Source organism: Cyanistes caeruleus, chromosome 2, assembly GCF_971803275.1.
Source record: "Cyanistes caeruleus chromosome 2, bCyaCae1.hap1.1, whole genome shotgun sequence".
Classification (NCBI taxonomy): domain Eukaryota; kingdom Metazoa; phylum Chordata; class Aves; order Passeriformes; family Paridae; genus Cyanistes; species Cyanistes caeruleus.
In genome coordinates, this window is record NC_141702.1 from 57106195 (window position 1) to 57118868 (window position 12674).

Genomic DNA, 12674 nt, shown 5'->3' on the forward strand with positions numbered 1-12674 from the left:
CAGCTGCTTTGCTCTCACAGTGTTTTTTTAGGGATATTGTTTACTCCAGCTTCAGCCCTGCTCACAATACTTGGAATTCAAATAAACTGCATTGCACTGCATTTTCTGGCAGGCACCCAGTGCAATGAATTTCAAACTAGTGTTTGATTTTGACAGCTACAAGGCAGAGAGGCATCTCACTAGTCAAGACTAATTCTTCCAGTTGCTCCACAGCATGACCTTATGAATTTACTGTCAGTCACATTGCTGAGGTCATGTTACCCCTCAGTAACAGAACCCTGAAAACATGCTGAAGTGCAGATGGTGATCTGCAGAGTCAGGTGACTTTGCATCTGTGGTATTTAAGACCTGAAATTAACTGTGGGTGTATCTATGATATTTGGAAGAAAGATAAAGGATTTTCAACCTTTAGGGTGACTTGCATAGACTTAAAATATTTGGAGTTATTTGTCGTTGCAGATCTGAAACAGATAATTGAAAAAGTGTGGGACAGACATGACTTCTCATTAATTAAATAGAAAAGAAGAATAAATGAACTTTCTGAGGTCAATAAATCATCCCCAAAATATTATTCACCACACCCCTCCCCAATGTTATGTATATTTTCAAGTCAGGGTTTCTCAAACAGCTTTGCAAAATGTTCCTTGATGAGCATAAAATCAAATAATAAAATCAATCCTATTAAATACTCTGGCCCATGCACAGAGCAGGCTATTTCAGGCTATCTTTGATGGGGAATCCTGGCCAAGGCATCCCTCCTTCCCGCTTGTTTTGTGTACAGGAATTAGCCAAAGCCCAACAGGTTCCTCACATGCTCCAAGCAAGACTACAGCAGCACTGAGATGTTTGTGCTTCCTCTTCTTCTTCAGAAAGGGCCCTCCTGCTGAGCAGCTCCCTTGCCTAAATCTTCATGTCAGCCTGGTGACTGGAAACAATGCTGTCATTGCACAAGCAGACCCTCAAAACTTTGAAGGGTTGTGCCTAATTTCTTCATGAATGGTCTTCCTGTCACCAGGGCCATGAGGAAGGCCAGATCCATGTGCAGCCCTGGCTGCCACCCTACAAGAGCCGGCTGCTCCTGCTCCTGAGCTCAGCAGCAGGATGTTGATATTTGGCTCCTAGGGCTTATCACCTGAAGGTTTCCCTGAGATGGATGCCCCCAGAGTGGCCCAGTGTTGCCTGGCTGATCTCACGGGGGCAGCTCAGAGGGCAGAACTGCCCCTGGGCACACCTGGGGCTGCCCAATGGGGCTGGAAGACACTACCAAACCAGGCCAGCTGTGCCCATGTCCCAGGCACAGAGGATGCTCTGCTGAATATGACACTACCATGCTGTGAGCAGCTCTCTTGCTGCTGCCTCAGAAGGAAGTTTTTCTCAATGCATGGTGGCTCTGCATACTTGAAACACCAGTTTGGAAACACAGCACAGGGAAAAGCTCTTCTGGGGTATTTGTGTCATTCAGGGTGTACTATCATTAAGCTTTACATTGATGAAGTTCTCTCTTTACTTCAGGGACAAGATATTTTTATTTGAGACATGTGGCATGGGACTGTGGATTATGGACTGCTGGGATTCAGGTACCACAGAGGAGGAGGGAACTCAGCCTTTCACAGGAATAGTCGTGGTTTGAACACATTGCAACTGCTAGAGTCACCTCTAAGTCACAGAAGTCACTCCCCCTCTGTTCAGAATTGTAAGAACCCTGGAGTACAAGTAGCATTTTCAAATGGTCTTTCCAATTGCACCTGCCTCCCTGTCCTCTCCAGCACTATTGTTTTGTCTTCCCTCAGTTTTCCTTTGCCTAATGATATTTCCTCCCTCTTTATTAACTTTTCATTCCTTATCCTCAAATAGCATCTCACCATTTCTTCATTCTTGAGGTCACTGTACTCCTTCCTTTTCTTTGCCACATTTTTCTTAGTAATTAATTATTCCAGGGATAAAAAGTTGATGAAAAGAAAGAAGTTGATGGGTTTTTCTTTTCATCATCAATAATTCCAGCACCTCCCTGCTCTTTCTCACCCTCTTCCCATTATTACCACTTCATCCAATTTCTCTACATGTCCCATCCTGACACTGCTGTGCCATGATAACTCTTGGATGACCTCTCTTGGAGGTCACAACTTGGAGGTCATCACCTTTCAACCTTTTAACCACAGCCTCACTAACTCTTTCCTCCACACTGGTGCCCATCTGATTATCTGGCATCTTTCTTTCATTTTGATTTCCCCCACAGCTATGACCTATATTTCATACAGAAATTAATCCACTGGAATGGATCTCACCTTTGACACGGACTACTCCCTCACTGGGCCGCTAGGCTGTGATGTTGATATCTGCTTTAGCACTGCCCTCTGTGTTTGAGTGGTCAATACCAGATTCCTCTAAGTCCCCTCCACCCTTTTCCTGGATATCATCTTTCATTTATGCTGTCCTCTGGATGTGACTGTTTTTATGTCACAGCTTTCTTACCCTCTTCAGCCCCTCTAAAATCTGTCATGTCTTCTCATATCCTTCCACAGCCCTTCTCCTTTCCAGTTCCGTCCTCTCTTGCACCCACTCCCTTAAGAGCATTACTCCCAATCATTTTCTTAGCTCTCTATTCTCATCCTCTTGCTTCTTAGCACCCACTAGCTATACCTCATCAAAGGCTTCTCTTTTTACCTTTGAGACATTCCCTAGGTGACTATTCTCAGCTTCTGTCAACATGCAGCCTTTGATGCTGCCCTGCTTTCTCCTGTGTAGATTTTCTGCAAGTCACAAATTGCTCTGAAGGGCTGATCTATCTCTGCTCAAGCCTCATCTCTTTTACAAGGTACTCAGTTCTCTCATTTCTGACCTTAAGAAGAATTGTTTCCCTTCCTTCTATCCTTCCTTCTTCCAGTCCAAGCTTGGAAAAGAGAACAGTATCATGATCTGTCTACCATGAAAAACTAAAAAAAAAAATAAAAAAATCCAGTGGAAGTAATTAAAATTGTGAAGTGAAACTGGTTTAATAGCATCAACCAGGTCATCTTCACTATGAATAAGAACAGCTGAATGACAGACAGATTAAATTTAACTAATTCACTTTGCATTCATACTTCCAGGTAATCTAGTCTTTGAAAACCCCTCACCACAACATGGTCATTTCTCAGCAGTCTCTGGTGCCTTGCTCTTGTATGCCTTTCCTTTTTCTGTCTGTATGTCTTGGCAGAGTTAGTCTCTTTCCTCCTTCTGTATGACACCCAGAAGAACCAGACCTCCATCCCTGCTGGACTCTGGCAGCACCCCATCCAAGCCACACTGCAAGGGGAACAGGCATCCATTTTCTGGGCAATGAGGCTGTCTGGAGAAAATCTGCTGCTGCAAGTCAGATGCAGAATTCAGTATTTCCTCATACTTGGGATACTTGGCAGAGTGATTATGAAAATAAATGACAATCAACTATTTTTCTAAAGAAGTGGGTACAAAGATAATTTTGATGCAAATTCTTTTCAGAAACCAATTTTCCCCATGAGAATGCTGGCATTTAAACGCATTTTAAGAGCTAAGAAAAACACTGATTTTGTTCTTTGTTGCCAGACAGGAACACTGTGTTTCAGATTTGTCTCAAAAACTTCCTGAGCAAGTGGATTTTCCTTGTTAACCTCACTCTCAGTTGTGGTTAGCTTCTGCTAGGTGCCAGTAGTGCTTTGAGCCTATTGATTGTTTTTCAAGATAGGAGAGAGATTAATGTTTTGAATACCCATCAGAACTTATCTTCACTGTTCAAAAAGGACAAGTAATTGAAGTAGAGATAAGGCTATTGTTTTGAAATAGAATAGGCAGAAAATGATTTTTCATTTATTCTTCATGAGACACTGAACCACACATTCTGGTTCAATAGGTCAAAAATTTTGCTACCCCTCTTGGGTTTTGCTATCTTGAGCAAATGATTTTGTACCATTCATTGGAATGGTTTAAAACTGAAGGAACTAAATCTTCACTGATCAGTGTTGCCAGCACCTAGATGGCTAACCAAGGGAATCTGTTACATTCAACACTGAAGTGATTTCCAGTGGGTCCATTACAGCTTCTCAGTTGAGGTGGTGGGAATCTAACCTTAGGACAAAAAGGGCCTGGGAAAACTTCTCACTAGAATTGTTCCAAGTCTCTAAAAGGGCAGTTGAACATAAAGGCATCATCTCTAGTTCAATGAAACCGTCAGCTGGAAATCACTGCTGATCAGAGAAGTACTATAGGGAACAATTGCTAAACATTTGCTCTATTCTTATCCTCTTCCCTAGGCATCAGCCTTTGGCCATTCCCAAAGACTGACAAAGACAGGATCTAGCTGAAACTTTGGTTTCACCCAAAAAAGACATTTCTGGTGTTGTGATGTGAGTTGCCACTACAGAGAGCAGCTACTCTGGTCAAACAGTTCCAGTAGAAAGCTCACGTAAGGGCAAGACACCAAAATCTCATCCCATCCATATCATCCAGGAAAAGGATCTACATGGACTTCCAGCAAAGATAACTGGACGCAAACTGTATCTTTCTGACCCATAAAAGAGCATGAACAAAGGCCACTTGGAGTCAAACACTCCCTGCATCATGCAGAGAAGGTAGCTATACTTCCTCCCAAATTAGAGCTAAAAAGGAAAAGCTAAGGAAGCTGCTATGTTTTTAGTCAAGTACTATTCAGTATGAAGTCTTAATCCTGAGTATATCCATAAAGAAGCTAAGCAAATCTACCCAGCTTCTAGTTATGGAAATAAGCATGACCTAGCATGATCCAGACTGGATTTAAGCAATGTGTGTATATAAGCAGAAAGCCCTGAGAATGCTCCTTTTCATGCAGCCCATTGGTGTTCAGCATCCTAGTAATACATGGCACTGGAGACACCCTTATGTACCCCTACTTCTCTGACACATCCTCGCAGAGAATTGACTCAGGTTCAACATCAGATACACTTGTCCCTGAGGCACTGTGGGGTTTGGGTCCCTGCTGTCCAGAAGGCTTCATGATACTGCAGTGCAATGATTGCAGCTGACAAGTTAACTCCACATCACGGCAGCAGTGGTTTGGGTGCCAGAGTCTTCCCCGAGAGCTCACATGAGCCCAAGCCTGCCAAGGGGTGTGTGGGGCCCAGCATTGCAAACTCCCACAGAGGAATCAAGCTGACCAGCTTCTGGCCCATAGGGACACAAGTCAAGGCCAGGTTGGGCAGGACTTTGAGCAGCCTGGTCTAGTGGAAGGTGTTCCTGCCTATAGCATGGGAGCTGTAACTGGGTGATCTCTAAGGACCCTTCCAAACCAAACTGTTCTACCATTCTGCAACAGTGGTGCCTGCTGGGACTGGGGCAGACACATGAGGCAAACACTCCTCTCTCTCCATTCATTAGTTTCACAGTAATCCCAAAGAACAGCACTAGCATCTCCAGGGGCACAATGATTCTCATTTTTGGTACAATGACTCTGTTATTTGATGTGTCTTAGGTGATGATATTTTGGCTTAATTAGATTGTGCTGGTACCAGACAGTCTGGGACCACTAAGATTCCTGACCGTGAGGTGCTACGGCCTGAGGAGCTGGCATGCTGATCCAGGATTTCCACTGCAAAACAGGGAGGAGAGAATACACATTTCAAACTCTCCAATCCAAAGGACTTCGTGAAATTCCTTCAGTTCTAGTTCACTGACAATATACCTTAAGCCCCATCTTCTGGTGAATGACTAAAGTGCAGGGAGCGACAACACTCCGAGTCAAGTTAAAACGAGAGCTTTCAAGACAATACTATTAAAATAGAAAAATGCCTGATTCTTCAGGAGAATCCATTGTTCTTCCACAAAGCATCAAAAACAATGGTCTTAAAAAGCATCATAGTGTTTTTTAAAAGGTATCAAGTACTTTTATCATGTAAGATTCTATTTTCTTCACTTGATATAAAATGTCATGTTATAAAATAAACTTCATGCTTCAAGCAGTTTTCTCTCTCTTCTCAGTAGTGGCAGTGAGCACACACAAATCAAAACTAGCCTGATCATAACCACAGGCTGAATCATTGGGGGACTCTGGGAAGTTGTGAAAGAACAGGAAGAAACAGGGTGATGGCCCAAGAAGGTGTTTTTGTTTGAAAAGCACCCTCTGAAAAGAGGCTTCTCACTAACTTGTGCTAACCAAGAGGACAAAGCATCCATTCCTGAAATCTCTTAAAGTTACTGAAGAACCTCAGGCACAGATTTTAAAACCTGATCTAGAGATCCCACATCAAGCCAAAGTCACATCAATATCTTTTTTTCCCATCTAAACTACAGCAACTACTGCTAGCCACAGTGAAGTGTCTCTGAAGTAAGGCAGGCAACAGAAACACAATCTGTAATTTATGTATAGCCATAAGTAAAGACAGAAGAGCATTCCAGCTCCTTCTGGCACAATTTTTCAGTCTTTAATACCCAGCAGCTCAAACTTAACAAGACACTGTTCTAGTCCTGATGGAACTAGAGATGAGAAATGTTCCCAAATAACCCCAGTGAAAGAGGTTGGAAGGAAAAGCCATATGGAAAGACATCAAGATCCTGTTCTCTTATTGTAAAGTCATCTAAGAGTGTATTTTAAGAAATTTTAAAGTCACTCACCAATACCAAGGACAGAGATTATAAGAATAAGGTAACACTTTCATCTATTAGTCCTATTGGAGAGCAAATGACAATTTCTCTCTTTAAGAAAAATGCTCTAATGATTTGTAATAGTCAAATCTACCTTCCATGTGGAATGAGGCATGAAAATCTGTCAGCACAAATGGAAAGAGCTGGCCACCGTATCTTGCTTAGGAGGATCACGGTTTGGATCATTATATGTTACTTCTGTCTGTAATCCAACTTTCAAAGTTCCACATCCACTGCTGTCAAGAGAAGATGCTGTGAAACAGAACATAAAATGTACTGAAACCTATGCTACCCTCACACAGCAAAATAAAACATCAAATTAAACACATCTCTTTACCCAGGATGGCTGCCATCACTCAGCTCAAGAACTGCTCCCTTTTTACTGGGAGAAGGCAGCAGATAGTGATGATCAGGTGAGCGTCTATGTATGGCCAGTAAATTATTTTTCTCTTAGATATACCTGAACACAAAGTGCACTACTTAGAATATTTATGATAGGACAAGGGCTGTGAAAGATGAATGACCTGGTTTTGTTCTCACTTTTGTGGGGAAACTTAACACAAATCCAATGGATACAAATATGGCAGAGGAAATAAAATTAAGGCTTGCAGGTCTACAAGATTTTACTGTTTAAAAAGAAAATACAATTAAATAATGATGTGGCACACATCCTCCTTCACTCATGCTTCCCTAGTCTGTCACCTCACCTCTACTCAGATGAACTTAAGCTAGACCCAGCTCCACAAGCAAACCCCTGGGCTTACCTGCCCTGATGCAGAGGTCTGCTCAGGAGGATGAGCTGTATCCAAATCATTCCAGCATAGGCTCAAGTACTTTCTCAAAGTTCAGAGCTCTTGCTTATGAATCCCTCAAAGCAAAGTGTGATCCTTGCACAATAAAATTTGTGGTGCCACAGGGGGGAGCTTTTAGCTTGTGCTGTGGCTAAAGCTCATCACTTCCAGATCAAGAGAAAAGGACAGCTCAGCAGCATTAACAACTGCAGCCATGGGGAATGCTGCTCTGGAAAGGCTGTTTGAAAATCATGACACATGCATACATACTGCACAAACACTTTAATAAAGACATTCTTTTTCAACATGATCTTAGGAGACACTCATTGACTTTGCCTTGAAAAAGCAGCCAATCCCATAATTTATAGCAGAACAGCAGTCTTATTCAGTCTTTATTCACTACAGTTTGGGAGAAGACGATGAACACAAAAAAGGACCACATCTTCCCCACTCTCACCTGTGAAAGTTATCTGTTGATTTTCTTTGAACACTTCCAAGAGAGGGAAGCCATTTATCTTCCTCCCCACCAAAGGAAGCAAGATGTCCCAGCACAGCACTAGGAAATACCTACCTTTTTTTTTTACACATTATTTTCTAAATGGTGCTACATTTTACTGCATGTTTATTCATTTTTTTTGTGTTGGTACAAAGTGTGAGCAGGAAGACACACAATTTTAATAACTTGCACAGCAGCTATTCAGATCCATTATAAAAACAGATTTTTATTACAAACTTTTAATTAGGTAAGAGATGTGCTTCATTTGGACAATGGGCTTGGTTTACAGCAATACCTGTGTAATTAATGCTTATTTATTAAAAAAGCGTCCCTGAATCAGTAAATGGGGCTATTGATGGCTGCAAACCACTGTGTCAATCTGCTTTGGTACCTTTGAAAATGCAAATCATCTACATTTAAGAGGAAAACAGATGACCTGTCCTGATTCAAGCTGAAAAACAGTTCTATAATTGAAAAAGCCCAATCCTGAGCAGCCATTGTGTTTGGTGCTGCAGGATGGGAGTGTAGCAATCCTTTTTTCTCTTTCAACAATACTTTCTCATTACCTTAATTCAATGAGTTCATTCTACTTGATTGTGAAGTGGGCCCACTATTTACAGTATTACTATACATAACCAAAGGTCAAGGTAATTAACAAAATGGATCTAATTTATTCTTTTGGAAGAAAAAAGAGACTGACTGATTTTGCTGGGGTTTTGGAGAGCCAGCTTGCTACAGACTGTTACTTCTGTACCAATGCATTTTAAACATAAATCACTAGCTGAAATACTGATGGCTAAGACAGTATTTTCAGTGGTAGTAACCTATACTGCTGGAAACTAAGTTACCAGTGATATAACATAAATCAAGGTAGTAGTGCATTAGTTTAAAGATATGTAAATATTTATTTGAAAGCTGCAGCATAATAGCTATCATTTCTCACTGCTTTGATATCCAAGGATTCCTAGTACTACACAAATGCATTTTATCTGCTTCATTTTTTAGTTTCGGTACTTTCATTAAAAGCAAAGTAACTCACATTTCTTTGTACTGCACTGAAATAAAGAATCTTGTTTCAGTCCATAATGTTTTTTTTTATTCCTTCTCTGCTAGTCTTTGTTTCTATGAGCACCTAATCCCAGAGACTAGTCCCTAATGTCCAGCTCCCAGTACCCTGACTTCCAATCCTCAGTACATGCACAACCCAAAGGCACACCAGGAAACACTGACAGTGCACCTGGTGCCTCCATCTCTGCAGAGCCTGAGCAGTGCTGGCACTGCTACCAGACCACTGGACTCCTGCAACATGATCCCTTTTACTAGTAGATTCCCATTAGATTCTTGCTGGAACCTGGGAAAGCAGGTCCTACCCTGCATTTCCCATTTCTCAGGAGACTGCCAGACTCATTGTGATTTGCTGTTTCTGGGACTGCTGTCACATTCTGCTAAGACTACAGGAGTCCGAAATTAATGAACACAAATCTCCCTTTGATTTCCATCTGTAAAGCTTCTAACCAGGTCTACTGCTAAGTACTTTGCTCTATGGAGACTCATGTTCCCAGCAGTTTGGAAATGAGAACACTCAGGAGGAGACAATGCTTAAACAAAACAGTAAAGACTGACAGGAGGTGGGAGAAATCCGCATTTCCCAACATAAGCACTGGCCTCAGCAGTGTGTGCTTCTGGAAGAGCTGTTTTCTTTTGCACCAAAAAGGCAGCTTTTGACTGCACAGGTCACAGAGAGGTGAGCAGTAACTGGCTGCTCCGTGACTCTGAATAGATTTCAGGTACAGCAGGAGTGATGAGGGCAGAACAAGGAGAAACAATCGATTCCCATGCAGAGAAGCTTTACCTTAATTCCTGAACTACTTATGTTCCCCATTTTTTTCCCAACAGCACCCAAAGCACCTCACTTTTACTTTTCATATGCTTTTTGCAAGACAATTATTCTGCTTCATTATTATTATTTTGTGCCGATTGTCACAGAAAACTAAGTATACACTTAACCAAAGTCTGCATTCAGGAACTCAATATTCTTTTCACTTATGCAGCTTCACAACAATCATATGAAGTCGGAAACAAAATATTAGTCCTATTTACAGACAATGAGCTTTAATTGCTTACCATGCTCTGTATCACAACAGCTAGTTTGCAAAATACAAAAAATTCAAATTTAGCTGCTGACATCCATTTTCATTAAATTTCCTTTCCAAATATGCATCTTCTCTACACAGAAATGCTTGGAAATGCTCAGATGCATTCCATGAGAACACAAAAAAAAATTTCAATCCCACTAGCTTAAATCACATGCAGTGTCACAGCTACACTGAAGGACACTGCCACTGGATCGATTCACAGAGAAGGAAAGGATTTTATCCTATTCCCTGCCTTTCATAGCATCCAACAGGATTTGCACTTCTGTGGAATGAAATGATGGTGTTGGTGATATAGATGAGCCCCTTCTCCATTTAGGATCATATGCACTAGAATACAATGAATAACTGCTTTCTATGAGACTGCCTAGCCCTAAACTGGCCACCTTTCAAATAAAACAGATGATACTTACCTAGAATAGTACAATGTTTTTAATAGGACACACCCTTTTCAGAGTTGATGTCCACCTTCAAGGCAGGACATACCTTTTATCAGTTAAAGTAGGGCACCTCTTTTGAGTGTGTAATTATTGGCTTGTTGCACATCAGGTAATTAATCCAATTTTGTGGACAATGCTGTGAGTAGGCCGATAGGGAGCCTGCCCTGGAGGAAATGTGGAAAATGAAATACACCCATACCGCCCCAAGAGCAACCTCCAATGGGAGAGTACACATTTTGATGTGGATCACTTTTGAACATGGTGCATGCTGAGGGGCTGTGTGCTTATTTTACCCAGTCTACCTCACAGATATTAATTAGAGGATTTCAAAACAATTAACAGTCCTGATATTTACTGTGTGTATATGGTCACAACATGACCTGTAGTACTGTAGGCACCTCTGAAAGGACAGCCAAGCAAACAGAATTTATTCCCTTCCTGTACTTCACATGCTGTAGTGTGTTCTTGGGCTTATGTGTTAACAGCTGAACTCATCAAAACAGGCCTGCTGCCTTCAAAAGAAGGGATCCTGCTCCCCAGAGTAGAGACTTCTGCTGCAGGCCACTGTCTTCACTTCTTTCCAGATCATGCTCTGGTACTCATCACATAATGCGCTGGTCCAAGTCACTAATCTGCTGTAAAACTATTTCTCTTTTTTTATTGCTGAATTTGTTTTCTGCCAGATTAGTGGCCTGAATTGACTCACTGTACAGTAAAATGGAACCAGCGAAGGGGGAAGAGGGGAGCAAGAGCTGGGAGTGCAGAGATGTGTGTAGGTTGGTGAGAGCAGGGTCTCCTCTTTAAGTAGCAGTAAAAGTAATAGAAGATCTAACAGCACCTTAATAAATGGCCAAGCAGGGAATTTAGTTTTTTGATGCTATACTGCTGCAGGATGGTCCTGGAGACATAGTGGGCTGGTCCTGGGGCCAAGATCTGTACTGCAGGGAACTGTGTTCTGCTTCCACATTGTGCTAGTTCTCAAAGCTGTTTGTGCTGTCATTGAGTGGTTGGCAGTGTTGTATTGTTTTTGCGAGCTTATTCCCAGCCTGTGTGTCAATCCAGAATTGATTCAAGGCTGGTTTTAAGCCATCCATACAGCAGTTATCGACAGAAGAAAGCACTATAGCACACATTTATTATTTTGAAACTTCAGAAGGGATGCAAATGGTATATCAGTCTCATGCAAGCCTGTGCTGCCTGAAATTTAACTATTTACTTGCTACTCTAAGTACTCTTACTTTGCACTTCAGTAAGAAAACATACTAACTAAGAGCAGGCTTTTATCACTCTTTTTAGTCATAAAAATAATAAATCCTAATTTCCTTCTTCTTTACACTGGCTTCTGCCTCCCAATAACCCATGCCTGTAATGAAGGTTCAATGAAAAAACAGCTTTTCACAATTACTTAGAAATTACTTAGAAAGGTCAAAGATATCAATTCCACCCTAAGTAAAAACCTAATGAAAAATAGCACTTTTGGCACACAGCAGCTCAAGCAGTAGTCAGTCTCAATACCACATACTTAAAAATGTTACATATTCTAATAACAGTTTAAAATGTCAGGACATGTTCATTAGCAGACTGGAGGAGCCTAAGAGCCTCACAGCTGAGCCCGAAGGGAAAACCCTGTTATGCTCTCCCAGCTCTTCCTAGCACCCAAGGACAGCTTACCTGTGAAACTGATCATGATTTATTTAGTTATTGCAAGGAATTTTACCATTTGCATTAAATGAAACTGTTATAACATCTGTTACGCTTGTGAGACTAATGAAAGCTTTGAAATTTGAAGAAAACATAAATACTTGAAAGCACTACTAGTCCATAAATTTTGAAGTTTTAATTAAGTTCCAGGAGAATAAAAAGAGAGTAAGAGAGAGGATTGAAGAAAAGAAGGTGGAAGAAAAAGGAAAGAGCAATGGAAACAGAAAGAGAGCACTGATTAATAGGTAATTTACCAGGCAATTTGCAAACAGATAGTAAAATATGAATAGGCATTCATCTACTATTCCATTTCAGTGAGATGCTAAACTCCTCAAGGTCAGCTCAGAACCCAGCCTGAATTTTGCTGAATCTATAAATTCTGCAGATCAGGGATCTCTGCTTCCTTTCATTTTAATGCACCCTGATAACATTAATTATTATACCTCTGGTACATTTTGTACAC

General features: G+C 41.2%; 1 protein-coding gene and 1 pseudogene across 1 annotated transcript in view; one reads left to right on the forward strand and one right to left on the reverse strand.

Moving 5' to 3' along the window:
- The window catches only part of FNDC1 (fibronectin type III domain containing 1), an 80925-nt gene that overhangs the window by 66676 nt on the left and 1575 nt on the right, over positions 1 to 12674 (reverse strand). The gene's annotated exons all lie outside the window — the stretch shown is intronic.
- Positions 6074 to 7027, forward strand: LOC147654837 (uncharacterized; annotated as a pseudogene).